Below are 22,664 nucleotides of genomic sequence, written 5' to 3'. Positions count from 1 at the left end.
TCTTTTCCCTGATGTTGGCTTCTCAAATTAGAACCCATTACCTGCCCAACTAATGTCACTGGCATCTCAGCAAACCACTGATATACCCGAACTAAACATCCTCATACATAAACCTAAAACCAAGCATCTAAACTGTGGTGATAAAACTTTCCTGCTTTCCTCCCTGAACAACTTCCACTGTATTGGGACAGACTACTATTGCGGAGTCTCCATTCTACGTATGAGGACCAAACAAACGTGCATCGTTACCTTTAGCCTTTTGCCGTATTTATTCATTACATGAACACATTACGAAGTGGAAAATAATCATACCCATCATCTTTTCTGCTGGTAACAGATACACAAACTGGCACGCGGTACGTGCACAACGTCACACACAGAAGTCATAACATATTTCACAATAAGAGTCCACAATAACCCAATGAGTGACAGGCGTTCTTATTTGACAATACTTAACAGACTCAAATAGACAGTGAGTATTCTATTTGAAAGTTAGCATCAACCAAGCATCTTTTGTTTGGAGTTCAAAATGTTTTTGTTCCATACAGAAATAAAATTTCATGTTCTCTGTAGCAGTTCATTGATTTCATAAATGCAACACACTATAGTTTTTTATACATAGCATACAGGTAAAAAAAAAAAAACGATATATGCAGTGTTATCCTCATTTTAGATGTCAAAAGGGTTTTGTGGCTCTGGGTGTTTTCTCTTCTTGTGGGAGACAGTCCAAATGGCTCTTTGAGTGTTTAAGGTTGCCGACCCCTGATCCAGACGATGAAACTGCTGGATTTCTGGCTGATGTTTGGAGGAGAAAAGAAAAGGTTTAAGTCAGGGAAAACAGTACTCCAAACACACACATATGTAGGCTACATACATCAACACTGGGGCAGAGCCGAGTGTAGAGGAGGGCCATTATGTAACCACAGGACCTATGTCTCACAACAGCGTGAGATGGGGAGAGAGAGGAGATCAAAGCATTACTGTGAACTGTGTGTTTTTATTGAAACTGTATGGGATGTGTGTGTGTGTGTGTGTGTGTGTAAAGGAATTGAAAGGACTGAAGAACAGTTTCTTCTCCGTCCCACACGTAACTGCATTTTTACTATATTTGGGTTACCCTAACCCTAACCCCCTAATCCTAACCCTAAACCCTTGTATAAGATCACTAAAAAGTCAGTGTAACACATTAGGAATTATTGTCATGGCAAAAATGATACAGGGCAAAAACATGACAATATAATCAGCTTCCATTTCTTACAATGAACCTTATATAATTTACAAACAATAACAATTGTCAAGGCACAGGCTGAAATCCCTGTTAATGGTTGTTGCATTGGACACAGCAAAGCTTTTACTGTGAAATTACATGTCACACACCACTACGCACACCTTCCTGTCCAAAAGAGACAGGAAAAACAAATATCGCTGCTATTTTCAGTATCACTTTAAATAGCCTACAATTGTGAGATGCCAACTAAAAAGAGCCTATAACCAGTTCAGAATGAGATGAAATAAAAGAGAATACAAAGAAAAAAAGGATTAAGTAAAGTTTTGCTGTGCGTCTGTTGGACTATCCAAGCATGTAGTCTAAATGTGTGAGTTTGGATGCATGTGTGTGTCTGTGTGGGGGGTGCTCAGAGTGTTTTTGAAGATCAGTGGAGTTATTAAATCCAGATTTTTGGGTCAAAAAAAATGGAGAGAAAAGCACTTCATCTCAGCTCCTGACAGGATTTGGAGGATTGATGGAGGACAGAAGGAGGTGTTTTGTCCTCCTTTCATGTGCCCAATCCCACTGAGAGGGGAGCAGTGGGGAAGGTTTCTGTATGTGTGGTGTGGTACAAGGATGAACACTGAAAACAAATCAAAAAAGCGCTTGATGGATTGTGGTGTACAGAAGTGTCTCTCAGCCTAAATACTTGTTTTTTACTATTAGTTTTTTTTCTTTCACTACACCAGTGGTGCAGCTGTAGGGATAGCAATATCAATATCCGTCTGTGGCGCAATATACGTCCACCTCTGTGGCGTAGACTGAAATAACTCAACAACTATTGAATAGACTGCCAAGAAATTTTGTACAGAAATTCATGTTCCCCAGATGATGTATCCTAGTGACTGGTGATCCCCCAACTCTTCAGTTGGAGTGCTGTTGAATGGATTTTTCTGTAATTTCATTCAGGAATTCATGTCTCCATCAATTAAAAAAAAAAAAAGAAATTCCCATCAGCATCAGCAGTACTGTACTGCTACTTTACCGCTAATTAGCGAATTTTAGCATGAATTGTCATTGGGAAAATGTTAGCAAATTAGCATTTAAAGCAAAAGCAAAGCACGGGCATGCCAGCTGCAAAAAGTTTCTAATGTGTCTGTAGACCTTTAGTCTTGAGTTCAGTTCTCTTTTTTTTTGTAAAATTGTTATAGGTAACATATGTTACAGCGGGAAAATGTTTGCCATCATAAAAAGATAAATTAGCTAAATGCTAAATACACAGAATGAACCAGATTCAGAAAAAACATTAAGGCCAGAAAATGCTGGTAGCAACTGTGGGCGACTAGACATCATCTCATCTTTCATTCTGGGATTTTATGTTTTACTCAAAAGAACAGGCTGTGGTCAAGAGCAATTCATTCTCAAAATGTTGGCTGGAGAAATGCAGGGACGCTGAGCAAGTCTGTGTCTGTGTGAGCATTTGTATGCGTACATTTGTATGAGAACGGGATTAAGACCAGAAGGGCAGGGAGTGTTCTGTCTTTAGACACAGTTATGCTAACAGATGTGTTCATCTGAGAACAGAGCTCACAGCATGTACTTTCTATTTTAGCTGACAACCTTCTGTGCACTCATACTGACGGGCAGACTCTCATGTCTTTCCCTGGATGAGTTAGTGAATGAGTTCACGGGCGAACAATGTAAGCAGACTGGTTATTTGTTGTTTTAGAGTTTGAGAGAACAAAGTTTGCTGCTTTAGGTTCTTGCTCTTCCGCAGAATTGAAACGTTTGTACGTTAAATGTGCTCATGTGGATTACCTCACAGACTGAAAAAACAGCAGAAAAAACAAGTGTTAATTAATTATCTTACTATTAATATAGTGGTATAGTGATTATAATATTACAGCATTATAATCACTATGCTATTACAGCATAGAGAAATGCAACAAAATCTGTGGAGGTTATAAAAAAGACATTTTTTTTTTCGGGACATTAATGAATGAGTGGGGATTATGGAAAATAGTGTCACTTCAACTCATTCCATACAGATGCTTGTATTTAGAACTTAACAAAATATGGATTAAGGTCAATATCAACATGTCTGGTGCCATATACTACAATGTTAAATACACAAGAGTTTAAATCAATATACAGGAAGGAGCACAAGCACCACACATCTACCACAATATATGAACACAGAATGGCTACGGAGCTACGGAGGCTATTGGGATGAATAGAGTTTGAACACTGAGGCAGTAGCCTCTGATGGACCTCTGGTCAAATGTTGTTTCTCACCACCTGCTCCCCTCTGGCATAGCTTTGAACTTCCTTTTGTATGTGCGACCTACAATGTATGTGTTTGTAAGGCTGTGTCCAACATCTGGAGGTTGACTCCAGCAGGAGGTGGGGAGATGACCATAAAGAAGAGCTGATGGGAGGTGGGTTTGGGGCGGGTCGTTATTCAAACCAGATGAGGGTAACTTCTTACAGCTGAGGAATAAAAACACTACTGTTTGTACTTTATTTTACTTTAATTCATTTTATGACTTTCTGTTCTTTTTTTCTCTTCTTTTGAAAACCCTTTACTTTTTTTTTTTTTTTTTACCACACAGTCAATGGTTAGGTCGAAAAATGATTAAATCTATGAATCATATTCCAGACAGGATTGTTTTTAGATGATTAAGACATAAAACAACTACAAAGACACAAAATGAAAGAAAGAAACGCAAAACAAACAAAAATAGACAGACTACAAAGAGAGACAAAAGGACTACGGACTGATAGAAAACAGCTACTAAGTTTTTATTTTCTGTAAAGACCTAATGTTGAGACCATATGATGGTTATATGGAAAATGCAGGGTGATACAAAGCATAGGTTATGATGAATATAATGGTAGAAAACTGACAGCATTGGGGTTCACAGAAAGATAAGATGATGAAAGTCAGAAAGCAATGTCTGGATTTTTTCCTTGTTTGTCTTATTACTGATCTCATGTGTTGAGGCAGATGGGGTTATAGGGAGGTTTTGGGAGCGGTTGGAGGAATGCTGAGGCAATGCTATCGCACTAATAAACAGGTGCCTGTCCGTTCTCCTCCCACTCTTATTGATTTCCAGGACATGGCTGGACCCACTCGACAGCTGAGCACTGGGCGTGTTGCATAATAGGAGACTACTAAAAACAAACAATACTTGTGTGTGTTTCTCTCCAGTGATGCTGGGGTGGATGTGGGGTTGTCAAGTGGATTGAAAGATTGTCTTGTGAGCTAAGAGTTTCAGATTTGGCCACAACAACAGCCAGTGAATGAAAAGTGTTGGTGTCTGTTTATGTTGAGGTACGTGTTTGTATTCCAGTCAGGAGAAAAACAAGAAAGAGAAAGAAAAACAGACAGATAGTTAATACTGAAACTGTGTTGGGAGCTATGAGAATACTATTGCTCCTGCCCTCTATCTGTGCCCTACTAACGCAGAGAAAGCTGATATTTGTTTGATCCAAAAATAAAAATGAATTCCATGTCCTTAAAACAACCTCACTTCCAGCATGTGTGTGAATGTGTCAGTGTGGATTCCTCCATAAACATCCCGAGGACACCCTGAGAGAGACACTTTGCCGGTGTGTTGTGTTTCTTTTTTTGTCGAGGTCCCCATTTTCTCTGAGCTGTTTGTAAAACAGCTCACTCATGTTTTGTCTCGTCTCTGAAGAGAATGCCATGAGAAACGGGTATTGCTGCTGACGCAGAGGTCCTGTCTTTCTTCATGGAAGTGAAAAAACAGTGACTAACACTGTATCACCCACTTTAAATAAGCTGCAGCCTCAGATTGCACTGATAACTGTGAAAAATGATGATTACTCAAAAATAATTTCATGATATTTCATACACAAACGCACGTCAGTCTATTACATAACACACCACGTGTGTGGTATTTTTGAATATTTGTCTGCCTAGACTAGTTTAGACCACCTAGAATTAATATTGGTGTGCATATGTGTGAAGTGGTTTGTGTGTGTGTGTGTGTATCTGCATTGCTACAACTCTAAGAACCATCTCTGGACTAAAGCTTTTTTCTTTTTAAAAGCTTTTGAGAAAGTGTTTTAACAGCACTAACTCAGCAAAATAGTGTCAGTTACACTTTAGTGTGTTTGTGTATGATGTACAGTGTACTTGAGTCACTGGATGAGTGTGTAATGTGGTACATATGTTCTGCGGTTCTGTGTTTGTGGACTGAGGACTGGGAGTGGTTATGAAAACAGCATTACCCACAGTACAGTTCTCTTGGATCACAGGTTACAGCCCTGGGGGGGTTGTGGGCTAGGCCGGGCCACTGTAGGGAGCGGATAAAACTGACAGTGACCCCAAGAGAATCTGTGTATGTGTGTGTGAGTGTGTGTGTGTGTATGTGTGTGTTTAATTGACCCCAAAAGAGCGGGAGAAGGAGACTGACATAAGTGACATCACAGTAAAGCAGAACAAGCTGTTTTCAAACTGATGCTATAACCACCTCTGACGTTCCTATGTGTGTGCACGTGCGTGTCCACAACCAAGACCATATGTAGTGAAGGGGAGTCACAAATACATCCGAAGACAAAACTATAGCTGACAATGTTTAAATTGTCAACTATATTTTTTAAAGCTTTCTCTTTAACCTTTACGTTTAACCCTTGTTCAGGCATAAAAATAGTGTGTATTACTAACGTGATGGACTTCTTTTGTAAATTTCAGGATGTTAATCCCAGCAGAGTTGCTGTCTTAAAAAAATACTGTAGGATAGTAGACATGCATGCAGTCTTGTTTTCATACACCAGGTGGTGCCACAATGTCTGAAAAAATGGGCAACTATCACCATGTGCAGCACATCAACAAACATAACAAATGCCCTTCTGATATTATTCCAGAGTGGAGTAGGTAAAAGTTGGGGGGTACTTTCTGTGTTAGCAGCAACACGATACAAATGAGCCTTTTGGTGACAAATCACAATCCTGATTTAGTATCTTGATGTCAATTTATCCTCCCTAGGTCTTATAATGGTCATAATGCCAAAAACAATGGACAGGTCAAGTATTTATCACTAATATCATTTATAGTAAAACAGCTGATGTTCCTTTTTTAAGCAAATCTATGGAATTTGCTTTCGCTACTCACTATCAGTTTTTTCCCCAAATGCCCCTGTTCCAACCTCTGTGCCTCATCTTTTCTGTTCTGCGTAGGCTTTCAGTTCTCGCTTTCATCACCATACGTGATGCTCATAATCCCTTCCTTCTTTTTGTCATTATCTTGCTAAATCCCTCATATTCTGCCTCATTGTCTCTCCTAATGCCCCCTCTGTCTTTCATGTTCTCTTTTTCCTCCAAACCTTCTAGTAACATCACAGCTCCTCACATCTGGGATGCACCTGTCATGGTGAGGAGTCTATTTTCCCATGAGACCCCAATCCCTGTGAAGTTTTAAAAAAAAGCCTACTACCCATTTAATAAGTGTAAATATTTACCTGCATGAGATAAGATGTGCATGTTTTGGAGCTACTTGTTGAGGTATGGGTTTACTTCAGTCAAAGACTTTATCATCTCAAATCAGAAAATTGGGTGCAGAACAGAGTGAACACAAAATATACTGACAATATCAAGGATACAAAGAGTAAGTAAAACATATAAAATAATGTTCACTATTTGAGAATCAAGAAAGTGTGTTAGAGTTTGGGAGTATAATGTGAAGAGTCTGTTAGGGTCTAGCAGAAAATCACTAATATAAAATAAAACCCTTTCCAGATCTGACAATGCTGAAGTTACCAACTTAGTTAAAGTTGGAGAAGGATCATGGTCTTGGTTAAAAGAAATCAACGCTGTTTATCAGCAGGAAATGGGAAGTGAATGTCAGTGTTTGACATTTTGTTGACATGGAGCTTGTCCCTCGGCAGACTTTGCGTCAACAGACAAGAGTCAACTGTCAGCCACTAGCTAGCTTTGTCGGTAAATAAGACAGAATTCAAAATTCATGGCCAGTGGGTAGATTTCACCCTGCTCATCTGCATTACTATTCTCTCTGCACTGTCTCAAGTCGTCTGATTAACATGGTGCATCTACTTGTTCATCTTCCTGTCCATGAAAAAAAAACAGTTTATGTTTTTGTTTGTGTGGGTAAATACAAAGATTATGCATTTCAGGGTATGCGTATGGGAGTCTTGGCTGTTGTCTGAGTGATAGCCTGGATCATCCTTAGAGCTGCTCTGAATCATTGTTTCCAAAGCCTGTTGCCGTGGCAGCGAGAGGACTAAGAGATCTGACCAAAATACAACCACATAAATCTGCACTTAAAAGAGAACTGACCCATGCTTCCTCTTTGTGTGAGTGTTTGTGTGTGTGTGTGTGTGTGCATGCATTTATGTTTCACAAACCAACCTTAAAATATAATGTCTATCTCTCACTTGTATGAGTTTAATTACTCATAGAGAGGGGATTGCTCGAGCATTTATTATAGTATTATGATTATAATTGTTTGAGGATTATATTTGTGATATCACGTGACTGCATACAATACAAGGGCAGGCTTGTTTATTGATCAGTACTGATCAATAAACTCGATGCAAACAACATCCTTTGCCTTTCCTCTCCTCTCTTCTTCTTTGAAATCCTTTTCTCATGTCTACACCAGAGAACACAAACCTGACAACCATAAAAAAAGAAAGAAAAAAAGGAAGAAAGAAAGAGACAGAGGGAGGGGTGGGTGCAGGGCCAGGGCATTGTTCTCTGAAAGGAAAGATCCAGCACAAGAGGCCTTATTGATGACCAAGTTCTGCTGCTTCTTTGGCTCTTTGGCACCATGTGTATGCATGTGTGTGCGGAACAACCAGCATGCCAATGTACAAAATGTCATAGCTTTGTGTTTGCAATGAGGAAAGGTGGAAGGAACACTGATTGGAAAGTCGCTCTCTGCCCTTTCTATTGTTTAGCTGCCAATCTGTCTGCAACCAATAATAAACATCAGTTAAAGTGTGTGTTTCTGTGTGAACCTGAGGTCACTCAGCAGCCTTGCGTACTCTGTGTTCAATAATAAACATTAAGGAGAGTGTTGTAAGCGTCCCCGACACTAGTGCATTCACAGGTCAGTCTTCTGACGAGGTCTGTGCCACTTTGCCATTTTCCCACAGTGCTGGAAAACTACAGGCGTGAGCACTGTGCTGGATCACTGGTTAAACGTGATGCACACAAACTCCACACAAACTTACTGGCAGGTCCCTGCCAGTAACAATGAATACAATGAAAAGTTACAGAATGCAATTTATTGGAAAAATGCCAGACATAAATGGTACCAAAAATGTGAACTATTTACTGATGAATAAAATTCTTACACCTTTGAAAGCTTTGTCCTTGGCCTCTGTTTACATTTTGACAAAGCTGAATTAAGTCTATAGTTACTGTATGGTTGTCAAAGTATAGACACCAAGTCAAGACAGGTCTTTTTATGTTTAAGTATATATACAGAAAAGAGTTAAGTAACAAAGTATGTAAGTAAGTGTCCTTTTCTTGTGGTGAGATGAGTCGGGGTACAATTTAAATTTCTCAAATGAAATGCAGAACAGCACTGCAGGAAGAATAGCAGTTCTTTTTTGATCGTGATTCCCATATAGCTGCAGTTAATTTTGCTATCTTCTACTCCGACAGTAGTTTATTAAGTTCTCATGTCGGGCCAACAAAGCACCCACTGAAGTGAACTGAGAGATTGAGCGTGAGAGAAGACCGTGTTTCACACAATGTAAGGGATTTAGTAAGGCCGAGATAGTATGAGTATGAGGATGAAAGAGAGTGCTGAGATGTGAAAGGGAGATTGAGAAAGATGTGAGACTGTCAAGGGGCTTGACTTCTGGTGTGTGAGAGACCTAATTGAGTTAAGAGACCTCAGACATGTCATAACTGGAAAATGTGAGGGAAGTTATACAACTGACTCTTGAAAGACACAGATTAAGTATTTTTATGGAAAGTAGCTCATATCCAAAACTGTTTGATTCCAATGCAGCTAATTTGCTAAATGGTACAAAATGGCTGCAAAAGATGCAGAGCTGGAGGATGTTAACAAAATGTATTTAAATTGAAAAGGGATGCTCACAAATGTAACGACAGGGAAGCGAGAAGAATGCTGTCAACATTTTAATAGGGTTGAATGTGTTTAAAATAAAGACTAAATAAAGAGAATAAAAGCAGAAAAGGCTCTATATTAGTTGACTTAAAACTGACAGGAAAAGAAGAAAAGATTTAAAAAGATGCACAAAATTAATTGATTTGGTTATACACTATCACTAATGTGGAAAACAGTTCTTTTTTGAACATTATGTTGCACTGAGTCAGGATTTGGAGCTGGGAGATCATTCCATGCAGAGTGTTCGTTGCAGGGATTTTTATTTGTGGAGCAGGGCTGTGTCTGTGCGTGTTTGTGGAACAGGGTGCTCATGCATGTGTATGTGTGTGTGTGTGTCTGTGCTTATCTCAACATGCTCACTATGAACAACACTCAAATCCAAAACATGTTTTTCACTACTGTGTATTGGGCACACATGAGAGAGAGTGGGACAGAGAGCACTGAGACACTGAGACACACACACACACACACGCACACACACACGCACACACACACGTACGCACACACACACGTACACACACACACACACACAGAGCGTTTGCCGGTTAGATCATAGAATCTGCCAGTGGTCTTGCTTACTTTGGCCCCTGTGTCTCTTTCTTTGTTATCCCTCTCTCCATTCCTTTACTTTGTTATCCATCTCTCAGTCCAGCCTCTCTCTTTACCCAAGGTCTGACTGTCTTTTATACACGATCAAAGGCTGAACTCCTCCCTGTGAAGACTCATTTTCATCATACCATACAACAGAAGTACATGCAGTACTCCCAATACTCCCACTCTGTCTGTCATACACACACATGCATGCAAAAACAACTTCCTTGCAAACGTTCTTTAGGCTGATTTGCTGTGTTATTCATGCAATCACACATGAAACATCTGCAATGAAACAAAGAATGTTCTGAGGTGCAGTGGATGGGTTTGGTCCAGAACTGTATCTCGTTTTTAATCAGCAGACAGAGTGATGACTCCCTGGAGACTGTGAAGACTGACCACCGTCATCCTCATCAAATTCTTTCTTTATTTCATTTTTACTCTCTCACTTTCTCCTCTCAGCATAGTTAGCCCTGCGCTTAAACCAACGTCTGGCTTGCTCTATAAAAACAAAACCTTTTGGCTAATCAAATCCTCACCATCTGTTCCACAATCTCTTCAAACTTTCCAAACTTGCAGTCTCTTACAATCCCTGCAGCTCTCACTCACTCAGTTACACCTGCAACAGCATGTTCATTTTAAAATGTGTATACTTCACAATATAAACAATTAATGTGCTTAAAGCGTCCGTAATTTATAGTTTTATAACAGAATGGATTACTGCATATGTAAAATGGGTTGTTTATAATGATAAATGCACACAGACTTGTTACCCAACTCACTGGTTACCCTAAAGAGTTTTGCTGTCTTTTAGCCCAGAGGTGCGACTCTAGATGAATGATGTTGTTGTTAAAATTTTAACAACTTTGCAAATAAACCTAATGTAATGTATAATCTCTCTTTTCAGACTGCTTCAGCCATTACAAAGAGTTTATAGAAATGCACAGAAATGTTAAGCCACTCTGTGCTGGATTTTAAAATTTCAGATTCAGCAGCCAACCATGAGCAGATATAGGGGCTGACATATTGTGCACAGCTCTTGTATGACTATATATCTGTGTATATGTATAGTGAATATATGTGTGGATGTCCAGCACCTCTCTTTGGGAGGGAGGCTGCAGGACTGTATTTTCTTCTCAGTAAGATGAATAATGCACTTCCTTCCGTTGAGGCAGACGGGTATGTGCACATTCAGCACTGAGTAAGAATATGTGTGAACACACACATTCACACACCTACAGCATATACAAAGGTGAAAACACATGATGTGTGTTGTTGTGTATGTATAAGCACAAAGAAAAAAAAACATTTTGTCTCATGTGACAGCATTGTATTGATTTACATGAATTCCCTGAGGTCTTACACTAACCCTAAGCACACCCACATCCTAACTATTCTAACCTTAACCCTAAACCAAATCTCAGCCTTGAATAAACTGCAACACATTTTTGCCCACACAACCCACCAGTGAGACACAAACCATACACCAGACTACAGCTCCTACTTCTACTATGATTGAGTAAAGGTCAGTGGTGGGGTTGTTTTGTTCGGCAAGTATCCTTTGAGGTTATTTCTGGTCAAACCTGCTCGGAGTTGAAGGAGAAATACGCTGTGGTTGATTCCTCTACAAGGTCTTACAACAGAAGGAATAATTGAGCCAACAATTTTAACTTAATACAGTAAATTATACCATGATCCCGATAAGCAATCATGAGTTCCAGCCTTTGCCTCAGTTTAATAATGCTCCTTTGTCTGAGGAGTGTGTGTGTGAGGAATCTAGCACTCAGCAGTGGTGATAACATCTCAACTTGGCAGGCTTTATCTTATGCTTGTCTTCTGTGTGAGGGTGGGTTTTAGCGTGTCATTACCGTGCAAGTGTATTTTAACGATTTTTGTTCATTTATATTTATGACTCTTTGTGTTTATTTTGGTTTTAGAGAGAGCTTGTATTTTTTAGAGACTCATGTGTATGAGTGTGCATTTTTTTGGTCTTTTCTGTGGTGAGTGTGCACCGACACGTGTGTGTGTGCAGCTTTATGTAGCCATGAAGAGTGTGTGGTTGTGTTGGCAGGGTTTGTGTTGGGCTAGTCTGGCCCAAGTGGTTTTACGATGTATATCAGGCAGCTGCTTGGTCCAGCATCCAGAAGATCAAAAATAGAGCTGTTATTCTAGCAAAATGGTAACTGGGAGATACAGCCTCCCACACGCAGACTCGCACACCAGTGTACTATACATACACAACACACTCACAGATGGGCACATACCAGATGCTTCTGTTTCCAGCTCTCTCTCCCTTTCTCAATGCATTCCTTAGTTTGCGTTGACCTTTCAACTGAGAGGTCAGATAACATCTCAAGGGATGTACTCTACCGCCTGAGTTTTCCTTGAATTGTTGACTTAGCAACAGTAATTGGTTTGAATTGAACTTCATGGAGGCATTTCATGGAAAGGTATTCACCACAGATATTTCTGACTTAGAGGCTTGGGGGATTTTGCTCCCCAATATTTTGGCTTAGTTCTTGCCTCAGGCTGTCCAAACGGGGAATGTACATGCATATATTAGTGCACACACAATTATTTTCCAGAAAATGTAGTGTTAGGTGTGTGGAGTGTGTTGTAAGGGTTATGACCCAAGTCCTGTTGTTTGTTTTTAAAGATAAATGTCAGTCATAAAATAACCTTTCTTTCCTTCATTCCTGAGAGGGAAAAAAAAAATCAACAGAGAGTGTACTTCTAATCCAAAAACAGCAGTATTTGTGTGCACAGAGCATAAAGAGATACACACACACACACACACACACACACACACACACATACACACGCACACACGCACGCACACAGAGCTGCAAGTCATGTCTCAATCAATGTAAGCTGATCCTTGTCATCTGGTTTTGGTTTAGATAGAGCCCATTTCAAGAGTGATTTGATCTAAGTTCACCCTGTGCTGTTTCTATTCTTCCAAGGACTATACAACTCGCTCACACACTGCTTTTTTAGCTGTACATTACACACACACATACATGCTTGCGCCGGCAGTGGGAGAAAAAGAGATATTTCCTGCACACTCCAGTCACTTGACCCTGTGTCCCAATATGTTAATCATTTCCTGCTGCATAATCCAATGAAACGGTTGAATTCAGTGACTTATTAGATTAGGCAGACTGGTGTCTATGTTGGGGAGCCAACAGCAGATCTGGATCTGGACTCAATTCAGTGGTAGAGTGCTTCCATCACAAAGTCTTAGCCCTCATTTTTCTTTTTTCAGTTTATGACACATAAATTCTTTTCTCAAACCTAAAAAAATACAGATGTAGTCTTTTCTAAAACTCATCTGCCCAGCTTCAAGAGGAACATTTTAAAGAGCTAAATAATCTAAATAGTCTTACCCAGTCATATTTAATCCATCCGTTGACATTCGAATTCACACTGCTAACAACAGCAAATCAATAATACTGATCTTTCCGGTAATGCTAGTTAACTAACAGCAAGGTAGCTACTTGGGAGAATATTTTTCCCTCATCAGTAACCTTTTACTGAGTGAAACGTTGTACAATCGCGAGAACAAAATGTCTGTGGGAGACCAAATAGGGTGAATCCAACGTCAACATTTTCAGGGAGAGTCGAGGAATGCAAAGCTACCTCTAGGACAGACCACTGATGTCCATGATCAGTTCTTCACGTTTAAACTTTGACCCACACAGTGTGTTCCCTTCTCCTCAGGGCCAGCCCCTAAATGTCTTCTTCCTGTCTGTGTCAACTAAATAGTAATTGGGGTTCCGGTTCTGATGTCCCCAAAGGCTAAAGAAGAAAAAAATGGACATGCTTCACAGCATTAGATGTCACAGCTGCGGTGGGGAGCAGCTGCTGTGTTACTCCTCGTAACATGGGAACCCAAAACTCAGACGCCCTGTTCAATATGAATGGACTGAACATAACTGTAACAATGACTCAGCCGTATTGGGACACAGAATTCATGCACCACCCATTTACTCTGCAGTAAATTCTCCACTTTCACTTCTCCTCTTTCCTCTTTCTCTCTGAGTTATAGTGTTCCCCTTTGACTCTTCTCTAGCACCAGTTAAACAACTCCACAGCATCATTTATTCATGGCAACACTGGGATCTGGTTGGCCAGCAGTTCCTTTTTGGGCCTGGGGGATACAGCTCCATCAGTTCTCTGTTTCTGTGTGTATAGGCCTGTTCATGTGTTTCTGTGTGCAAGTTGAAACGTGAAAGAGAACATAAAACAAAGGGGGACATGAAACCAGGAAGACAAATGAAGAAAATCGAGAGAGGGACACTCTGAGAGTGGATGAAACAAAAACAGAGAAAATGGGTGTTTGCTGTCTGGTCCTATTCTTTGTAATGAGATCCTGACAGCTCTTTGTTTGTCCTCCTGCACCTGGCTCGGGGGGGGGGGGGGGGGGGGGGGGGGGTTGGATGTAGGCCTGAAACGCAGATGTTGAACGAGCCCTTCTCCTGTTGAACCTGTGTAGTATTTTAAAACTGCGATGATATTGTGATTCGGGGGTTAAAATAAAGCGTCCCTGTGTGTGGCCATAGAGGTGTGTAGGTGTATTTGCTCCAGTCTCAGGCCTCTCATTAGCTCCCCATTGTGAGTCTGAATGAACTAATACAAGCAGCCAAAACAGAGGAAAGACTCACAGCAGAATGTAGGATTTTAAATCAAACCTTTTCATTACATTTTCTTACCTACATTTTATTGCACTTTCAACCTAATAAAACTAAGCAATAAATAAAAATTATATTGGTAACACCTCTAAGAATCATGATAAGTTAAATTTACACTTATCCAGACGTTTTCTAGACAAACTGTTACTGGACACACACACAAAACGTATTATTCTAACCGCTAATGTTTAAGTAGCCCTGCTCGGAGCCAACTGCTCTCTGAGGGATATCAGTTTACTCATTTTCCCAAGGACAGAGCTTTGCATCTCCATAATAACGGGACCACAGTGCTCCAGCAGGTGATTGTATATTTAATTAAACTTCAAAACAATATTTGAGATCAAGCAGAGACAAATTCACAAGTGCAGAAGTGATGCTGGGTAGAAATCCTGACTCTCTGTGCACTTAGTTCCTAATGTGTTGCTGCTGTTTTCTCTTGCTGTTAAAGCAGATTCTGAAGCTTTAGCTCATGATCAAGGGCATGTGTTAACATGCATTAGTTTCACTCAAATGACCACACATGCTGTTTTATCAGATAAGCAAAAAGCCAAACTACAATAAGGTTGTGTCCACTTGTGTCAGCCTCTGGTACTGTGTTTTGGAGCTAAAAATAACTATGAAATGCGACATTCACGCTCGTAAGCAACAACACCCTAAATGTTGTATGTTACATGATGCATTAGTTATTTTAAAATAGATCTGACACGGTGTCAGTTGTATTTGCAGTAGCTGGAGATACTTCTGTGAAGTAAAAAAAAAAAAAGAAAAACGTCAGTATATTTGGTCAGTGGAGCCTTAAAAAAATATTTTCTTTTGTTACGGTCAGTCTTTCAGGTATCGGGTCTTTCTACAGTGAAGGGAAAGGAAATAACTCCTCTCTAATGACTTTAATTGCTATTTCTTTAAAGAAAGAAACCAAAGGCCAGCAGCACTTTCACACTCAGTGATAGTGTATAAATGAAGTGTGTATCAGTGGAAAGGAAGAAAGAGAAAGGAAAAAAAAAACCTCAGATTTGTTTTGCCATGACAGTAAGTCAGTCACTATTTGAGATGACCGAAGTAAAGGTCAAAGACATAAGAGGAACATAAAGAGTCAGAGTCAGACAGGCAGTGATAATGGCAGACAGAAGGATATGGACAATAATGGACAACAACAGGAAAAGAGGTAAAACAGCCATGAAAGGAAGAGAAAAGGATGAAGGGAAGACAAAAACAGAAAGAGCTGCTTCTGAGGCTAAAGGCACAGAAGCAGCAAAAAAACCCTGCATCATTCATTTTTTACTGAAGTGTATTTAAATGAAAATCACAAGTTTGTGACTAAGTCTGTGCAAGTGCAGTCTTGTATGTGTGCTTATGTGTGCATGGAGTGAGTGATGTGTGTTAAATATATTGCCCCATAAAACTCAGGTAAATGAGGTCCCTCATGCTTACTCTGAGGTTCATAAAAATTACAAATTGTTCACTATCTCAGTTGTAGAGTGACTCTGTCTACTCAACTATGAATAGAATAGGTGCTAAACCGATAAGTAGTAATGAATTTGTTAGGCTGTTAGCGAGTTTGCAGAGACTTTCATGTCTGTTCACATTTTAAAATCAGGAAAGAAAACAAGACACACAACCTTCAAGCATGGATGCACACTGAGGCACACGCAAAATGCAGGACTATTCAATACAGGATATGAAATCCACTGATATAAACTGACTGAGAAGATAAGGTGGTTCTACCCCGCTGGCTGAGGCAAGGGATGAAAGTAGACTCGGTTTCAAAAATAACTATAACATGGTCATTGTTTTTATGTTACACAGTGGCCAATATTCTTCTTTTTGCTCTGGATGTTGGATTTTTCCCACCAGCTGGTTTCAAACCTTGTCATTTGGTTCTGGGCTGGTAAAATCTGGAAAGTGGGGGCTGATGAAAATGAAATTTGCAGGCTGGTCAGCCAAGCAAATAAGCCAACCCCCCCCCCCCCCAAAAAAAAAAAAAGCTAACAAGGTACACAGAGCTGCAAAGTTGACTGACTGACTGACTGGAGATTATTTTTTATCTGAGGTGTTATAATGAGGGCATATCCACAAATCTGACAGTTTTATTTCAGGTCTGAAAGGCAGAAGTGACCTGTGTTGGTGCATGGTTTTAACAAAAAAATAGATGTGTGAATATAGAATATATAAGAGATGGATATATTTAAAATGACCCTTGACAGTCATATTGCCACCCACCTCTAATTACTGTACAAAGAAGCGTATCTATTTATATGTGTTTGTGTGTACACATGATGGATGTAGAGGACATTGTGCCATCACCCAGGGTAAACACAGAGTGAGTCACTGAGTGAGTGGCCTTGGGTGGATTTCATTAACGGGCAAACAGCGTCTATCTTTATCTCAACAATCTGAAAACGAGATGAAGAGACAGACGAGGTAAAGGAGGGATGAGCAGAGGGAGACTTGATGATGTTGAACGTGGCGACGTGGCGACTGAAAGTTGTGCAGACAGAGTAATGAAAACATCCGAAAACACAGTGATAGAGGGAGAGAGAGGGAGATAATGAAAACGAGAAAATAGGAAGACATCAGCTGTGTTTTGTCTGCGTTTTCATAAAATAAAAAAGAGCCCCTCCCTCCATCTTCCATCTCCATGGTGACCTGTATGTGTGTGTGTGAGGAGAGACAGAGAGAAGCGAGCAAAACTGAGGGAGAATATTAAAGGAAAGAAATAAAGAGTTCATGAGAGCAGAATGGTCAATTTCCCCAAGGTGGAGGTGGTAAATTACTCCCGCTCCCTCTCCCTCTCCCCTCTCTGACAGAGCACTTTGACTGAACCTCATAGCAATGACTGTAGTGGATACACACATTATCACACATCACACACACAAAAAGAGGCGCGAATGCTGCAGCACAGATCTCTCACCCTGCAGTTTTATTTAATTACAGCAAGTTCTACAGAATTATTAAAATGCTCCTCTCTGATATTAAAAATGATTTTCCCCTCATCTCCCATTTTTCTCGTACTTTCTCGCTCGGTTTCTTTCTCAAATGGCTGCAAGTTGGCTGTAAATTAATTACTGTTGTGAAGAACATGTCGCCGGGTCTCAGTGGGATTAAATGCTTGACTGTACATGGATAAAATATGTACTGCACACATGGCACATACAAACACGTAAATATGCTTATATACAGACAAGTTGCTCTCACAGTCATGCTCCCATGGACGCTCACAAACTGGAGTGTAATTGAGTCAGTTATTGAATCTTGAAATATTATATTTCCTGAGCCTGTGTGACGAGCTGCTTACTGTATGTTGGTTACTTGAAATCTAAGAAAACCGTAACCTACTGAAGCAGTGGCATATTTTGTGAGAGTGTCTGTGTGAGCTGGACAGCAGAAAAGTGCTGCTATAGGAGCAACAAGCCCTTATAGCAAAATCATGTACAATTTCAGTTTACTCAAACAGCACATGATCTGCTGCCACTGCAGGTAAGGTACTGTTAGGCAAATAAACCTACATAGTTAGAGGAAAGATGAATTCCTCTTCTCATCCATCCCAACCTCCCTAAGATGTTTTGCTCCTCTTTAAAAGCACCACACACGGTATATGAAGAAACAATGAATCTAATATTCATATCCCGCATTACATAAAATGGTCATTTTCTTTTTTTTTCTTTCATTTCAACCAATGGGACTGTGATTGCCAAAAAGGTTCAGGAAAATCTTCTACACAAGCTGATTTGCATCAGGAAGAGGTTAAATCATCTCAGCCCAAGGCTGTTTCCACTGTGCACAACACGGTTTTAAGTCAGCATAGTGTGTTTGGTGATAATATGTGTGCTAATCTCTAAAACACACACACACACACACACACACACACACACTATATTTAATGCATGTAAAGTTGACAATCAGTTAGGACGTGGATAATTATATTTGATTATGATATAATTTACAAACAGTTCCTCTCATGGACAAACAAGTGGTTGGTTGACACACTAATATACACCTGTGTGTGTAGTCACTGCCAACACATGCATGCACACACACACGCATGCACACACAGTTACCATGGTTACCCCCTCTGTGTGCTCTGTTGATGTCTGAGGTATCACAGATCATCTACATTTCAGAATGTTGAAGGCAATTAGCATGAACCTGACACACACACACACACACAAGTTAACACACACCCCACACACACACACATTAGTCACTTTAATGACTCTCTTGCCCAGTAGAACCCAGTGCAAAGTAAAAATTTCCAAGAACTCATCAGCATCTGTCAGAAAATGAGGTCGGTCTTCTCACCTCTTAAAAACACGTTTGACTTCATGGAGATGCGCACACACACACACACACACACACACACACACATGCTACCGCTCTCTGAGCTGCATTTGAAGCTGAGCCAAGTGTATGAGAATAGATCTGAGACAACTTCATCGGGGAAATGTACAAAGTACATTGATAGTGTGAGTATGTGTGTGTGTGTGAGAGAGAGAGAGAGTTAGAAATAGAGAATGATGAGCAGACAGTAAAAGGGAAGTGAGAGGAATGTGAAACAGGGAAGCTGCAATATGGAAAATCTGTTCATCCAGGGCAGATACTGCAGTAGATTTTGTCAGGTGTACAATATGTAGTGCACAGGTGCTTGCAAGGATAAAATTAGCAATATCTATCCATCAAATGGATTGACATAAACAATGCTCCCTAATACTACAAGTGTGATTGTTTTTTTGTCTCCACATCCCAATTTTTAGTCTCTCCTCATCGCTCCAACCTCCGATTCCCTCTCCTCACTTTCTAATATTTTAAGGAGTGAACAGCCTCTGCAGTTTCATCTCGGCTAAATTACGGCCAGATGGGGAGACATTTGTCAGACTAAAATGTACTGCTGAGGCCGCTCTCTTGCTCCTTAGGTGGAAGCACAGCATGCTGTTAATCACCCTGAAAGAAATACTTCTCAAATAAACACACTTATACACACAAAAGTACACAGACACACACAACAATTGATGCATATTCACAGTTGTAAATTTAAACCTGCACAGAAACACACACACACCCACACACACTATTAGGCTGGTTTGGGTCCAGCTTGTGCAGAGCTGTTTGACTGTTCCTGCTGTGTTGTAGAAGCTGTTTATTGGACCTGTGTTGTGTGTGTGTGTTTGAGTGGGTGTGCAGCTGCTGAGGCAAAGCACCGGTGGAGGCTTTCGCTAATGACCCCATCCGTCGCGCGAACACCTGTGGGACTGGCCAACCTCAAAAGAACTGCAGAGGATCATGGGATGGGACCCGCCATGCCTCAAAGAGACTCCAGAAACCGTGTCATTAACTCACAGCACTGCCAATTAGCGGCATGAGCCTCTCTGGGTTTTGCCTTTTGCAGAAAAAGTCTGCATCAAATTGTTTTCACAAAGGCCAACCAGATCTGTTTTAGCTTGTTGAGGTGATGATTGAAAGGGGGAGGCCAGGCGACACAGCACGTGGAGAAACACAATGTTTAGAGAATCATGCAAAAGGTGTTTAAAGCCAAATTAGTTTCACTGGCAGAATATATGATATTCAATCTAATTATTTTAACGTTTACTTCCATGTAAAAGCTTTTTGTAAAGGAAAATAGTTTGACATTTTTGGAAATTCACTTGTTAGGAGAACAAGCAACTTCACAACCAACATGTTCAAAATACAAAACACTTTTTGCTTAATCTATCCCTCTTTCCCAACTCACTATATCCCTTCCTATCCCATTTTATCTTTCTGGCTTTACTGCACTCCGTCTTGCCTTTAACTCATCACCTTCACATTTTCCTTTCTTTTTTCATTTGGCCTTTGGTCTCTTTTTCTGTCTTTATCCCTTTCAAAAGCTCCCCTTCTTTTTGGTTGTCCTCCCTCCATCCTCCTCTACCACTGGTGTGTCAGAGGGAGTAGGGAGGAGATTATGAGGAGGTTCTGGAGAATATGTGCTGAATAATGCATGCCTGCTAGAGCTAGAGTCGAGGAGGCTGACATGGATGGAGGAGAGCCTATTGAGCTGGATATAGAGTTTTGATAGCATGTGAATATGGAGCATTTATTATGATGAGATATGATCAGGCTCATGGCAGAGTAGAAATATGGGATTTAATGAATCTACTAGATTCACACATGCAAAAGAGAAACATGTAATAGCACACATTTATTTTAGATGCATACAGACACCTCCATCAGCACGTTAACGGGTAGTGGATTGTGTCAATGGTTAAACCTCTTTGATTTATTTGGAGTAGATGTACTAACCCTACCCAGTTCTGTGAGGAAGCTGTGTGTGTGTGTGTCCATTCATGTAGGTTCAGATCTGACAGGAGCGAGGGGTCACCCCTGCCCTGTAGCCCAGTGACCTCATCAGACAGTGCTGAATTATGGGTAGTGGCACTCAGGTCTCACAGCTGTCTCTCTGCTTGGGGCGCAGTGATAGTGAGTCATCTCTCGCTCACACACATGCACACACACTCGCAGAAACTCTTACACTCACACAACAGCTGGACGGCAGGGTAGCTGACATTTAGAGAGAGTGTGAGCTGGAAAAACCAACAACAGAGCTGCTGCCATGATGGTACAAAACACCTCAGTGAACTGCAGAGTGGAAGCACAGCAAATCAGACATATTTGGATTTGCACTGAACAAACTGCTACTTAGTCGTGAGCTGGTTGACTCGTTTCAAAACAAGAATCTTGTAAAAGGGATCCTAAATACGCACCTGATGACTGTGTGCATGATATTGTCCCAGATAAAATATCAGTATCCTCACCAATTCAGTTAAGTCAGTTAACAGTCAGCCTCAGACAATTAATGCCTTAATGTGTTTCTGCTTCTGTGTTCAAGTTACATTTTTATTTTATTTGGAAGAGACATTATAATGTTCTGAAATTTAAGTGATGGAAGGTGCAAGCAACAGCATCACTGCAATGAACGCATGAAAGCAAGAGGCTGGATTTGATAAAGTGCATGACAGGTCAGGTTATAACCTAACCATGCTGGTGTAAAGCCGTAGTCTATCAAAGTGACATAACCTACAACAGTGTTCGTTTCAGACATGTTTGTGGCCGTGATGGAAACGCCTCCGATGAAGCAGCATTTGGACCCATGTGACTCTAAAACACTCAGACATTGCACAGATGAAAATGTGTGAGGCTGGTAATGTTGTCTTATGTTCCACACACACACACACACACACACACGCACACACACACACACACACACAATGCAGCTGACATAAATAGGCTAACTATGGCAAATAACGTGCCCATCTGCTGAATATTTGATCAGACAGGCACAGGCTTAATAATTTAGCAACAGGCCTCTCTCACTGCCGCTGCTTTTGGAAATGAATGGTGGATGTTGAGGATGCATTTCCCCTCATGACATTAAACACTAATGCAGTGCTCCTAGAGATCCTCAGGTCATTGCATCTGTGGAAAATGCCACATGCCTGGAAAACGTCCAATAGCGGCCTAAATCTGACATCATTAAGGCTGACATAGGACATGTCCTATGTGACCTATAACGCCCACTTTGCATCAGTGAGGATGATTTGTTGCTGCAGCTCTGTGTGGCTGTTTCACAACCTATTGATCTCTTTCATGACTGTAAAGCAATTACCAGGTAAACTGGGAGAATAACGCTTCAAAGGATACTGTGAAAGAGCAACCCCCCCCCCCCCCCCCCCCCCCCCTTAGCTGCTATGGTGCTGAACAAATCAAATTAAGTTTTGTGTTTTGAAGGCAGTAATGTACTTTAAAAAAAAAAAATTACAACGAATTCATATTTCAAAAAATGATGTATTAAAGTCCCCCTCTATAAAGGGAATTTATGAATCAAAGTCAGCTATTAACTCTTATTTTGACAGCAAAATAAGTCCTTACCAGCAGTGAAGCAATAACAAAACTGCATAAAACAGTTGAGCTAAAAATGAAAAAAAAGTATATAAAGTACAAAATTAAGTATGATGCATCACTATATAAAGCACATAAATTATAGGCCGATTGTGGGCACATTGTGGTAATAATCCGA

General features: G+C 40.4%; 1 long non-coding RNA gene across 1 annotated transcript in view; it reads right to left on the bottom strand.

Annotated features, from left to right (window-relative positions):
- Nucleotides 1-675: 675 nt before the first annotated feature.
- LOC121197041 overlaps nt 676-22,664 on the bottom strand; it is a 135,288-nt gene continuing 113,299 nt past the window's right edge. The window contains exon 6 of the long non-coding RNA XR_005896218.1: nt 676-795. This is a non-coding gene — a long non-coding RNA (uncharacterized LOC121197041). The remainder of the gene's footprint in view (nt 796-22,664) is intronic.

This window comes from Toxotes jaculatrix, chromosome 17 (genome assembly GCF_017976425.1).
Source record: "Toxotes jaculatrix isolate fToxJac2 chromosome 17, fToxJac2.pri, whole genome shotgun sequence".
Taxonomy (NCBI): Eukaryota; Metazoa; Chordata; class Actinopteri; family Toxotidae; genus Toxotes; species Toxotes jaculatrix.
This window is presented reverse-complemented; position numbering and strand designations above follow the sequence as displayed.